Here is a 13,752-nt window from a genome sequence, read left to right as displayed (position 1 = left end):
AAAGTTTGAGAGTAGGAAAAAAAGTTTTCTGTGCATTTATTGACCTAGAAAAAGCTTTTGACAAGGTAGATAGAAGTAAACTTTAGGAAGTCCTGAAAGAGTGTGGAGTGAATGGATGGATCCTACAAGCTATAAAAACAATATATACAGGTAGCAAAGTGAGTGTAAGGGTGAATGGGAAACTGAGTGACTGTTTTGATATTATTTAAGGAGTAAGACAAGGATGCGTTATGTCTTCATGGTTTTTTATATTATTTATGGACAAGTATTTAAGAATGGCTCTCTTCGACGAAGAGGGTGTGGATCTCGAAACAGTAAGGGTACGTGGGTTAGCGTTCGCAGATGATCAGGTTGTTATGGCAGATTCTATCGAGGCCTCAAAATTAACGCAAATAAAACAAAACTATGGTGTTCCAAGGAAAGAGTGAGAAAACACTATGCACTATTTTATTAAATAATGAGAGAATTGAACAAGTTGATAAGTTCGTATACCTTGGTAGCTTATTTACTAGGGACGGGAAGATAGATGAGGAATTAGATAGACGAATAAATGAAGGTAAGAAGGTTACTGGTAGAGCAGGTCCCCTTATCAGAAGTAAAAATATATCAAATAAAGCTAAAATGGCAATACATAATTCTATATTTGTACCGACTGTACTATACGGTAGCGAGACATGGACTTATTAAGAAAAAGATAAAAGTAAAATTACCGCAATTGACATGAGATTCATACGCATAATATGCGGGAAAACCCTGATGGAAAAAGTAAGTAACGAGATAATTCTAAAAGAATGTGGTGCAGAAGGGACGCTAGTAGACACATGGGAAAAAAATCGGTTAAGATGGTTCGGACATGTTGAGAGAATGCCAAATGAACGATTAACGAAACAAGTGTATCAAGGTAAAGTAAATATCAGCGTGCCCCGAGGTAGACCGCAGAAATAATGGTTAGAATGTGTGAATGAGACCCTAGTTAGAAGAGACATAAGAAGTCACAGAAACACGAGAGCCTGCATGAAAAAATGCATGGACATAAAAGAAGCTAGAAAAGTATGCCAGGACAGGAAAATATGGCGGCAAATAGTTAATAAAAAGAGTGTCAGTACAGTGAATGACGCCTGCAACAAAGACCTTGGCTACTAATGGACCCAAGTGGGGAACCTTACATGACGACTTCGTGTAGTTCTTCGCTTGGGGTGATTGCTAGAGAGATTGATCAGCAACCTGGGTCGGAGCAGTGTTGCGGAACGAACGTGTTATTTACTCAAATAGCACGAGAATTCTGGATCAATCTGAAAAATCTCTATCCCTTCCACACACTACTCCTTTCCCTTACCGAGTGAGTCACGCCTACCCCGAAAGGGAAATGGCTTAATCGTGTAATAATAATAATAATGATTTACTATCTAGTCCTGACCATAGTTCGATTCCGTATTTTAGATCCCCACTTCCTATTATTCTACTGTCGCATCATTTTTTATTTTTTTCAGGTGCACACAAATTATCTATAGCTCTCTCATGTGTATTCTTTTTTTGTTTTTGTCTTTCCTCAAGACACTCAGTTTCCATTATTAAATTATTTATTATCAGAAAGGAAAGAGAAATAGAAAAGGTATACAAAATAATGAAAGTACTAATTCGAGATTTAAAATCGTTTATTCATGAAACTAATGTACACGTGGATCAATTGAGGAGTTCTGGACAAGAATGCGACCGGCACTCGAGAACGAGTAAAAGTATTGTCTAGGCTGTGACGTCAGGTATCAAAAGTGAAATTCGAAATTTGAAAAAACCGAAAATATAGTTAGATAGCTCTTGAAAAATAAACCGGAGTCTCCATTTACAGTTTTTCTCTCGGGCTGCAAATGTTCCAGTAAATAAATAAAAACTGACCTTTTTCAATTGAAAAAACCATGTTTTTTCACATTCAACTCGCCGTAAGTAATTCTTTTATCAACTAATTAACAAATTTCTTTTAGAGTTTTATTCGTGACACTCTAGCGGAGGCTACAGTGTCCAAAAAGGGTCAATAGTTAATTTCTAATGTTTTTTTTTTAATCCGAATGAAAAACCACGTTTTTAAACTTTCACATTAAAAAAGTGAGCGAGGAAGTTTAAGCTACGACAAACTTCAAGCGAACCAATTTTCCGCCAATGTATTGGCCAACTTTTTAGAAAACTTCTATTTAATTTGATTATTAGTTCCATAATTACAGCGAGTTTATTACGAGCTCGCGACGCGACACCACAGGATTTTTCAGTGGACGCCGCCGGAACGCTGACTAGTGCGAGCGAGTGGACAAAACAAAGGATGGGCAAGGACGATGTTTCAGGCTTCAGGCGGCGTCCTCTGAAAAATCATGTGGTGTCGCGTCGTGAGCTCGTAATAAACTCGCTGTAATTATAGAACTAAAAATCAAATCGAATTGAGATTTCCCAAAAAGTTGGCCAATACATTGGCGGAAAATTCGTTCGCTTGAAGTTTGTCGTAGCTCAAACTTCCACGCTCACTTTTTTAAATTGAAAGTCTAAAAACGTAGCAGCCCGAGAGAAAAACTGTAAATGGAGACTCCGGTTCATTTTTCAAGAGCTATCCAACTATATTTGAGTTCTTTTCAAATTTCGAATTTCACTTCTGATACCTGACGTCACAGCCTGGACAATACTTTTACTCGTTCTCGAGCGCCTGCCGCCTTCTTGCCCAGAACTCCTCAATTGGCTCACAAAAGGAGCTATAGCCACACCATCCAATATGATCTACTCTACATATAAATCAGTGAAAAATTAACTGATTGAAATAATTGTTAATTATAGATCAATCAGTGATTTCGGATTTATTCACTAATCAGTTCAGTAACACCAGACTAAATTAAATGAAACTTAACCTCTAAGTTTCAAATTTAAGAGTTGCTGTTACTCTTTTACTTTAATAACAAAAAGAATTTCTTAATGAAATAAATTTTTATCATTTACTGACAATTAGTGACATTTCACACATTTAGAGGACCCATGCCATATTCTTTGGGGCAAAGTCGGGCAAAGAAGGGAACTTTGCGGTCTCTTTTAGGCCATTTGAATAAACCGGAAGTTTTGGGAGGCTTGGAGTTTTCGCCAGGACTGGTAACTGGCTCTGAAAGTTGTTCAGGTCTTGGTAGCGGAACTGAATATGTATATTTCGTTTTTATGTAGGCAGGAAAAGTCTGCAGCCCCGGCAGTTCCTTGCCGTACAATTTAAAATAAGGATCCTTTTCTGTGATTTTCACAGGAGGCGTATCTGCATTGCATCTGTCGTTTTGTTCTATTGGTAACTTAATTTTTTCAAAAAACGACCGGCTATTTTCTTGTGGTTGCATGAATGCACAGTAGTACTCATTGATCATTACTCCAAGTACGAATTCCCAGTTTTTATCTACTACCACGAAGTAGTCATCACTCGGTAATCTATGAGCCCAAAAATTGTCTGGGAGATAACTTTGATAATAGCGGGCATTTTCAATATAGAGTTTAACATGAACTCCGGTTGTCATCATAGCCTCAGATAAATCTGTAAAAATAAAGTGTACGTAAATAATAAACTATAAATCAATTTTAAATAAATTTTGAACTAGAATTAGAAACTTGTAAAAGGATTTGAATTTTAGATTCAAGCAGGGAATTTAAAAAATGTTGATTAAATCATATCTAGAATAGGGAATTTTTTTAATTAAAGAAATTCTCATATAAAACAGGGGATTCTCAAATTTTAACAAATTCTAAATTAAAACTACAAATTTTCTTTAATAATTATATTCTAGATTTTAATTAACAATTAATTTTTCAAACAAATTATAATTCTAACTTGAAATGGTACATTTTAATCAATTCTGAGCTAAAACAGAAAATTAAAAAAATCAAAATTCTGACTTAAAACAGAGAATTTTTAAATTTTAATAAATTCAGACTTGGGATTGGAAGTTTAAAAAAATCTAGATTGGAACAATGAATTTTTTCAACGAATTATAATTTTGCCTTGCAAACAGGAATTTTCACATTTAAATCAATTCTGATCTGGAACAGGGAATTTGAAATTTTTAAAAAATGCCCATATAGAACAGGGAATCTGTGAAAATAATCAAAATCCTGAACTGAAACAGGGCATTTTTCAAAAGAATTATTGTTCTGACTTTAAATTAAAATTCTAGTTTGGAAAAGGGAATTTTTCTAAAGAATTATAATGCTGGCTTGGAACCGGGAATTTTTCAATTTAAATAAATTCTGAACTGGAACAAGGAATTTTATAATTTTAAGAACTCCTCATATAGAACAGAGAATTTACAAAGTTTTTCAAACTCTTAATTGGAACTGAAAATTTTCTGAAAGAAATAAAATTCTGGACTGTGAGAGTGGATTTTTTAAACGAATTATAATTTTGAATTGGAACACAAAACTTTCAAATTTAACTAAATTCTAAACTAAAATAGGAAATTTGAAAATTAAATCAAAATTCTCACATAAAACTGTGGATTTTTAAATTGAAATACATTCAGACTTGAAGTTAGAAATTTAAAAAAAAATCTCGATTGGAACAGGGATTTTTAAAAAGAATTATAATTTTTCCTTGGAAAAAGGAATTTTTAAATTTAAATAAATTCTGACCTGGAAAAGGGAATTTAGAATTTTTAAGAAATGCTCGTCTAGAACAGGGAAATTTTGAAAATAATCGAAATTCTAAATTGAAACAGTGGATTTTTCAAAAGAATTATAGTTCTGGCTTGAAACATGAAATTTTCAAATGCAAATAAATAGAGATCTGGAAATGAAGATATAAAAAGAATTAAAATTGTAGTTTGGAAAAGGAAATTTTTCTAAAAAAATTATAATGCTGGCTTGAAACAAGGAATTTTTAAGTTTAAATAAATTTTGAACTGAAATAATAAATTCAAAAATTTTAAGAAATCCTCATATAGAACAGGGAATTTACCATTTTTTAAAAACTATGAATTGGAACTGAACATTTTCGGAAAGAAATAAAATTCTGGACTGTAAGAGTGAATTTTTCAAACGAATTATATTTCTGACTTGGAACAAAAAATTTTAAAATTTAACTAAATTCTGAACGGAAATAGGATATTTAAAAGAGAAATGAAAATTCTGATTTAAAACTGTAAATTTTTAAATTAAAATGAATTTAAACCTGAAGTTAGAAATTAAAAAAAAAAATCTCGATTGGAACAGGGATTTTTTAAAAGAATTATAATTTTGCCTTGGAAAAAGGAATGTTCAAATTTAAATAAATTCTGATCTGGAACAGAGAATTTAAAATTGTTAAGAAATGCTAATCTATAACAGGGAATTTTTGTAAATAATTAACTATTTTATTAATTATTACTCTAATTAAATAAATCCTAATTTTCATTGCACAATTCAAACCTAATTAATACGTTAGAGGATGAACATAATGAGAAAAAGCTGTTTCTATAAACATTTACTCTACACAAAATAAATTGTACACAACGTATACTGATCATACTTTTGCGGCACTAGATATTTTTTACACAAAATAATGTCTACACATAATTTAATTCAGTTATATTTTTCCTGCGTCAAATTTTTTCTACGCAGAATATTTCCTACACAGAATGGAATATTATTTTCTCTCCACACAAAACATTTGATACGTAGAATTTAATACTGCCTTAATAGCCCGGAAGGTCCAGGTTAGCGTGGTTCAGTCGAATTTAAAATAACTTCAAGAGTGTGGTATAAGAGTAGTTCGAGAACAATAATATTATAGGGCAAATTTTCTGATTAAATTAACCTTAGATGTTAAGTAAATTAAAAATAAATTAATCCGGGGTAGAAGGGCCATTAGAGTTTAATTTTTAAATTAAATTTTCTTATCAATAAGTTATTAAATAAACCATGAATCACGCAAAAGCTCAAGCGACCGTTCTATTCATCGTAGCTCCATTATTCTTCGTAAATAATGAAGCTACGATAGTCCATAGTTAATTGTTAAAATTTGATGTTTTTAAATGAATTATTTATATTTTTAATTACGATTTAAAATTTATTAATTTGAGGGATTCTCGGTGTCGACGCGTGAAGACTGAGGCAGCGCGTTCGAGGCAGCGCTCCTCCACTGTTGGCTGCGACTCCGTTGTCGGTCTCGCAGCCAATCAGCGGGCCCGCAGCCGCAGCCACTGCTCTCGGCCAGCTTCGCACTTGATCACCGGGAGAGAGACTAGAGTCAGCAAGTTCAGTACTTGTACAAAACTTCCTCGGAGACAGATCCGCTCTGCCTTCCGAACTTGAAAATAAATAAATTGACATTTTGAACAACGCAACCCCGCCTCCGTTCTTTTACAGTGTCACTTCACTTTTCGTGATTCCCCGTCCCTTCGGTTAGTGTATTCCACTCAGTATTACTAATTGTCGTTGTTTCATCTGTTTGAACTCCAGTTACTCATCGGTGCAGTTTCTTTTTTCTTCCCATCGATCCCACGAGTTCCTTGCACTTCCCCTTGTGTTTGTGAAATGCTAGTTATCTCCGGGTAGTGTGGTGTCAATAGTCAATAGTGCTTTAGTTAGAAGAAAGTAGGAAAGATGGTACCAGGGCTTCTCCCTGTTTGTCCCTGCCCTACTTCCGTGGTTTAGGACGAGTTTTTTGGTGCCGAAAGGTGACTTTCATCGTGCCATTTCCCATAGTTAGAACAACATCCAATAAGGTTTTCTGGTGCCAGAGGGTAACCTCTACGATGCCAGTTCCTGTATAATTCCCGGCAACTGTCGTCCGCCGCGTGAACGACCAGTGATCTAGTCTGTCAAAAAACCCTTTTATGACAAGGGACGAACAGCAGCCACGCTTTAATCGCCGGACGCGATTGTGACGGGCGCGTCAGGCCGAGGAGGCCGCACTCTCACAAGGTGAGCGCCGAAGGCGAGCCATCGCACGGCGAGCGGAAGCAGCCAGACGCGCGGAGGAGAATCGCCTTCGTCCTCAGGAGGAAGCCCGCTACGGCCAACGTTCCGCCTCATGTCGCCGTGCCTGAATATGACCCAAACTTTCCCTCCCCCCACGTTCCGGGCGGGTGGAATCGCCTAGAAATTCGTCGTGGCATCGAGGGGACTCATGATCCTCAAAAAAGAAACCTTTTAAGGAACGGAACCTCTATTTGCCGGGGGGGAGTTCATTCGATTCGGAATCGTCCCGAAAGAAATACCTGACGCCGACAAGGAAAACCAAGTCCCTCTCTCACACACTATTCCAGGTATTGATGTGGAGGCTCAATTTTCGAGCCAGAATCCGCCCACTACGACTCAATCCATCCAAGCTTCGCCCAGGAGGCCAACACCGAGTACCTTCCAAGAGGTCATCGAGTGTTGTTTTGTATCTAGCTGCCTTTGAAACACCGGAGACGTTCTCTCCTTCTCTCTTCAGACCCCCGTCATCGAAATGCTTCTGTGGCCCTCACCATCGCAACCTCGATTTTGAGTGAAAATGATGATTTTATTTTCAGTAAGTTCATTATCTAACAAAAAAAAAGAAAAAAAGGTCATCGGGTGGCCCCTCACCGATCGATTCCCTCTCCGGGTCAGTGAAACTTCCTTTGGATCTCCCGCGATAAATAACAGGATTTCTCTCCTCTCCCTATTTACACCTCTCCCTCCCCTCCGCACAAACTCAAACGAATGCCGCACTCTGCAACCACTTAGTATTAAGAAACATAATAAAGCATCACTTAAGTAACGCCCGTGCCCATGGACAGCCTCTCTGCGTGAGAGAAGCTTATAAAGGGTGAGATCAAGCGAGTCCAGCTGCCCTCACCCACCAGTTAGAGGAACCCACCTCAGGGTATGCAAGGACTGGACACCCATCCAACTGGCACCGCGTCACTAGGGTACGCCCGGACAGCGCGCCATTATGCGCGCACCCACGCTCGCCACTTTCCTTCCCTTCACCTTCCATGGTAACACCTATTCACCTGCATCCTCTCGGTCACGCCTGACTCCACATCTATTTACCTCTCCCTCTACCACACAACGTTGTAGGACCAAGAGTACACCCGACACAGGATGAAGCGCTTCACGTGTGCTTTTCAGCAAGCCGCTGAACGTAAACATATCCGCGCTGGGCCCCAGCAACCGTCCGGAAACCGACGTGGCGCCAATCAATCCACGGTCAATATTACTATCTGCACCAGCACCGACCGAAATAGTGAACGCGGAACGTTCACCACCACAGCCGATGGCTATGGCCCAGCTACCGACTAGCCTGTTATATCAGCGCCTTACCACGGTCCTATTGCTGCAACTACCGCAACACCATTGATTAGTACAATCCCGCAGTTAACCAGCACGCCGCTCGCCGACTAGCGCTCTTTAATTCCGGGTATACGCACGCCCGACGTCCCTCTGCCTACCTTTGCGTGCATGGATCACGAAAACCCAGAGACATTCCTTAATCATTTTGAGGCTTACTTCACCTAGGCCTCAATAGAACCTTCCCTGTGGTAAAGGATGATTGTAAAGTCCTTGACCGAGAAGGCATCCAAATGGTACGAGGTCTCTAAGACCTTGGCGTTACCGTGGGCGAAATTTCGGATGCTGCTAACCCAGCACTTCGCGGGAGTGGAGCGATAAACAAATTACACATTAAATTATATGCCACTCAATTATATGCCTTCGATAAAGAAAGTGCTCAGAGCAGCACAAATAAACTCCTTTGAAGAATTAGTGGAACGCGCGGTACAAGCGGTGAACGATGCAGCCGAGACGAAGGCTCACAAGACCGCCCAGGACTCACAGGGCAAAGAAAACACCACTGTGCAGCCACCTTTGAATAGTGTCAGAGGCTACCTCGACCCCAACGCGGCCCCCGCCGAATAGCTATTATTGCCTGAGGTGTCACTTTCCTCGACAGTGCCCGGTAATTAAGACAAGACAAGCCGCTGCGGTTCGGGGAACTGAAGGTACCGGACGGCCGAAGCCGATGCGTCTGCCGCCCCGACAATACCGAGAACTTCCCAATCCTAAGTGCTGTCTCAGCTAATCTCGGCCGTCTGCCTCGAATCAGGGTACGATTAGGAGATCAAAAGATCATCGCCGAGATCGATACGCTTGCCTCGGAGAATTCTGTGAATCAAGCGATTCTTACCCCCTCCGAGCTAAGAAGCTGCCCTCCCCCCTTGTCATGCCTTGTTAGCGGCTGTAGGGGCAACCATTAAATTGCAGGGCACTACTCAGTCGACGCCGGTACGGCAGCAGGCCGAGTACCCGAGCACCTTCCATATTAGCCCTGAATTAAGGGCGGAGTTAATCCTGGGCCGACCCTGGCTCAAAAAGCATCAGGTGATCCACGATCACGCAGCGGATTGCATCTTCGTAGGAATTACCGACGGACAGAGGGTGTACTTCAGCCCCCCCCCCCTACGATTACGAACTCGCCTCCCCAACGGAGGTATCACGGTGCACCCCATACCCACTCCAGACTGAATTCATGAAGCTCCTGCGGTTGCACACACCATTGTTCCACAAAGGCGGGCGCCTTAAACAAACCTTGGCCAACGTGCAGCACGCCATCCAGTTAAAAGTTGGGCACCCATTCCAAGAAGCACATCGCACGGTACTCCGACGAGAAACGACAATACATCGACGTACAGGTCCGCGAGACGCTTCGAGATGGCATCATAGAGCCTACCACCTCCACCTTCAGCTCCACCTTTCAAAACGTCATGCGTTAAGTCCTGGCTGAACAATGGGGTACTTACGCCATCACTTACCTAGACGATATGGTCGTCTACTCGAAAGACTGGAAGGAAAGCTTGCATCATTTACCACGAGTATTCGAGAGGTAGACTATATACGTGTTAACGGTGGCCCCGACCAAGTGAGTTTCGGACAAACTACCCTGCCGTACCTGGGACACATAGTCAGTACGGAGGATAACTCGACGCAGATCGGGCACGTATAGGCGATCAAGAATGCCGCGCCACCACGAACAAGGAAAGAGATGCGCTCGTTCCTTGGAATCTGTAATTGGGTGAAAGAACATATTCCCAATACTTCAATTATTCTTGCCCCATTATCCGACATGTTGTCGACCAAGAGGCCTTACCGGATGACACCGGAGAACCTGCAACACTTTGAAGCGGCCAAAGCCGTGTTTCGAAAGCCGATCACGCTAAGCCGATCCGACTCCGCTTTAAAGTTCGTTCTGCAAACCGACGCAAGTGCCCGGGGAATGGGTTGTCGTCTTATTGCAGGCAAACAGCGCATAATTTTCTTCGTCAGCGCCAAGTTTTCGATCACCGAAGCTCGTCATCATTGTAACGAGCAAGAGAGTCCCGCCATCCTGTGGGCAATCAAGAAGTACCGTCTTATTGTAGAGGATCGACCGTTCACCCTCAGTACGGACAAGAAGACGCTCACCTGGTTGTAACGTCAGAAGGACACGAGAGACAAATTGACAAGGAGGGAACTCTTCCTCAGCCGCTTTTCACGTACCGTCGAGCACGTGCCTGGAAAGTTGAACGAATTGCTCGATGCACTTTTCCGGTATCCCAACCCTGGCAAGCTATCGCCCGGCAAGCCAGACCTCGAGGTGATGCTGCCCCCGACTAACAAAACTGCTCGCCCCGATAGAGCCTCGTCAGTGCCAATTTTCAGCGCACTTGCACGGCCGCCGCTGTTTCAGGAGGTGATCGAAGTTCAGCAGAAGGACCAAAAGATAACGGAGGACGTTCTCAGAAGAAAGGAAATAACTAGTTCACCAACCGATGACCGGAGGACGTCGATTTTTTGGGTCGCCACCGTAGCAGGGCACCCTGGGACGGATAAGACGATCTGTTCCGTTAAAGAGAATGTTTATTGGCCAGGAATGAGCCAAGAAATCCGTAGATACGTAGTCGGTCGTCACTTGTGCATTTGTTGCAAGCTTGTACGAGGAAGGCAGCCAGGCGGACGGCGGCCATGACTTTATAGTCGTGCTTGGGATACGGTTGCCGTCGACCTAATAGGGTCGTATCCCCGCACTGGTTAAGGTCACAGTTCTATATTAGTTGTGACCAACTTATTCACTCGTTGGGTGGAAGGCTTCCCCCTTCGAACGTCTGAGGCTCCTTAAATAATCGATTCGATTCGAAATAATCGATTCGGCTACCCACGGAGAGTCGTCAGTCACAACGGGCCTTAATTCACGGGCCAGGCCTGAGCCATGGCGAGTCGTCGGTGGGGTTGCGAGCTCTAGACGATCCCCATGTACCATCCACAGGCCAATATCACGGAACGGAAAAACCAGGAGTTTAAGAAGGGGCTTCGACTCCGCATACACGAAGGAAACCAGAGGACGTGGGATTAGTATCTGCCAGATTTACTCTTCGGGTTGAGGCGCCGCAAGAACGCAGCCTCGGTTGTAACGCCCAGTCATCTCCTCATGGGCAAAACTATCTTCCGCCCAGGCGAATGGGCGTTGCAACCCTAATCTGACAACGTACCGCCAACAGCGGAGCACGAGGACCGCGAGCGAGAGGCTCGTCAACGACAGGCAGAATACCAGGCTCGGTATGCTGCCACACCTAGTCTGCTACGCTATTTTCCGGGAGATTAGGTACTGGATCTGATACTGGATCTGAAGGGGCGAGGTCGCTTAGAAGGTGCACGAATACATATTATTGCCAGCACCAGCGCCTCAAAAGGCGGTTCTATCATCACCGAAGGAAATGGAACCGAACGAACCAGAGGGTGGCAGGCCGCCACCTACACACGAAGCAATAGCCGAAAGCGTCGGCGGCATCATTGTAGGATAGAGCAGGGCCGGACTGCCGCAAGGCACCCGAAACCAAAGTATAGTTAGGACCTTGTCGGGGCTGCCGCAAGACACCCTAGTTAGAACATAGTTAACGTAATAGATAATCAACTAACCAGGAGACGGGTGGTCGTTTCTATTTGTTACTTCAAAAGGGGGTAAGAAAACTCTATCCGGGAAGAGGTGGATTTGTTGTATGTCAATTGGCAGAATGAGAACCTCAAGGATCTTGCAATTTGTTCACACGATTTCAATCAGAATTTTCTAAGAGGCAATTCTGAGTGAAGGTCTTACGTGACAAATCGAGGATTCTTGAGATTCAGACGACGAGTTTGCCGACCCCTTATAAACTGCCGTCTTGTTTTCGTTCTGCACGAAAACATCGCGACAGGCTTCGCACACGTACGCCAGTGTCTCTCTCACACACTCCAACGCGCGCCTTCTCCATTTTCCTATCCATCTTCCTTCTCGCTTTCTCCTCACTTTTTTCCTTTCGCTAGCGCACTGGTGGTACCGCGAAGCTCAACCGGCACCTCTTCGAGCCAGAATCCGCCCACTACGACACAATATATCCGGGCTTCGCCCAGGACGCCAACACCGAGTACCATCCCAAGAGGAGGCACCACAGTCATCGAGTGATGTTTTGTATCTAGCCGCCTTTGAAACACCGGAGATGTTCTCTCCTTCTCTCTTTAGATCCTTGCCGTCGAAACGCTTTTGTGGCCCTCCCGCACTAAACCACAGGATTTCTCTCCTCTTCCCATTCCTACCTCTCCCTCCCCTCCACCACAAACACAAACAAATGCGGCAATCAGGGACCACTTAGTATTAAGAGCCATATTAAAGCACCTCAAGGTATGCAGAGACTAGACATTGGACTCGCTTCACGATAACCACCTCAACCTCCGGCACCCGTCCGACCGGTAGCGCATCACTAGGGTCCGCCCGGACAGCGCCCCATTACGCGCACACCCCACGCTCGCCACTTTCCTTCCCTTCACCTTCCATGATCACACCAATCCAGATGCATATTCTCGGTCACGCCTGACTCTACATCTACTTACCTTTTCTTCCCTTCCCCCCTCCCGCGCTACGCACTGTTGTTCTCCCCGCATCAACATCCATACGCCGGGGCAGAAAAAATCCTTCACAAAATTGAACAATTATAGTTTATTATGAAGATATTCTAAAAATATTCGACACACAAATATTATGTTAAATATTTTTCCTATACAAAATATATTCTGAATGAAATATATTCTGCACAACAAATTCAATAATATTCTGTTTTAAGCCTTTTGACGTACACATTTTTTATGAACAAAAATGAAAAAATTTCGTATAACCGTAAAAAAATCGAAAACACAATTCTGTTGAAAAGTGGCGCATTAGGACCCTCTAAAGGCACGATTGAATTACTTATAGTCCATTGATCCACTTTTTTTACCTGAAGAAATTTTTAACAAAACATTTGAATTTTTGAAAAAATTAATTAATTTTTAACAAAATAGTTAAACTTTCAACTCAAATGATAAATCTTCAACGAAACGTTAATTTTCAAGAAACGATTGTTTCTTAAATTCCAAACAAGAAAAGCTTTTCAGTCAAGAAAGAACAATTTCATAAAGTTTTTAATTTTCAACCGAATAATTCAATTTGGAAACTCAAAGAACAAATTTTCTATCCTTAAAGGCGAAACTTCATTTTCAAAACTGATTTTCAACAAAATGATTAAACTTTTGACCAAATAGCTGAATTTTCAACAAAATAGTTTTAACCGAATGGTTATAAATGTGTAAATGATTGTAATGAAGATATTTTAAACAAACAACAAGTTTTGTTATAGTAATAATAGCAATATTTAATCACATAAACTTTAGACAAATAATGAATTAATGTGACTTCATTGAAAACAATTTATATTTAGTTTTGTGAAAAAAAAAAATCAAAAATCAAAAAAATCAAAA

The sequence above is a fragment of the Belonocnema kinseyi genome, chromosome 7 (genome assembly GCF_010883055.1).
Source record: "Belonocnema kinseyi isolate 2016_QV_RU_SX_M_011 chromosome 7, B_treatae_v1, whole genome shotgun sequence".
Classification (NCBI taxonomy): domain Eukaryota; kingdom Metazoa; phylum Arthropoda; class Insecta; order Hymenoptera; family Cynipidae; genus Belonocnema; species Belonocnema kinseyi.
Note: the sequence above shows the minus strand (reverse complement) of the source record.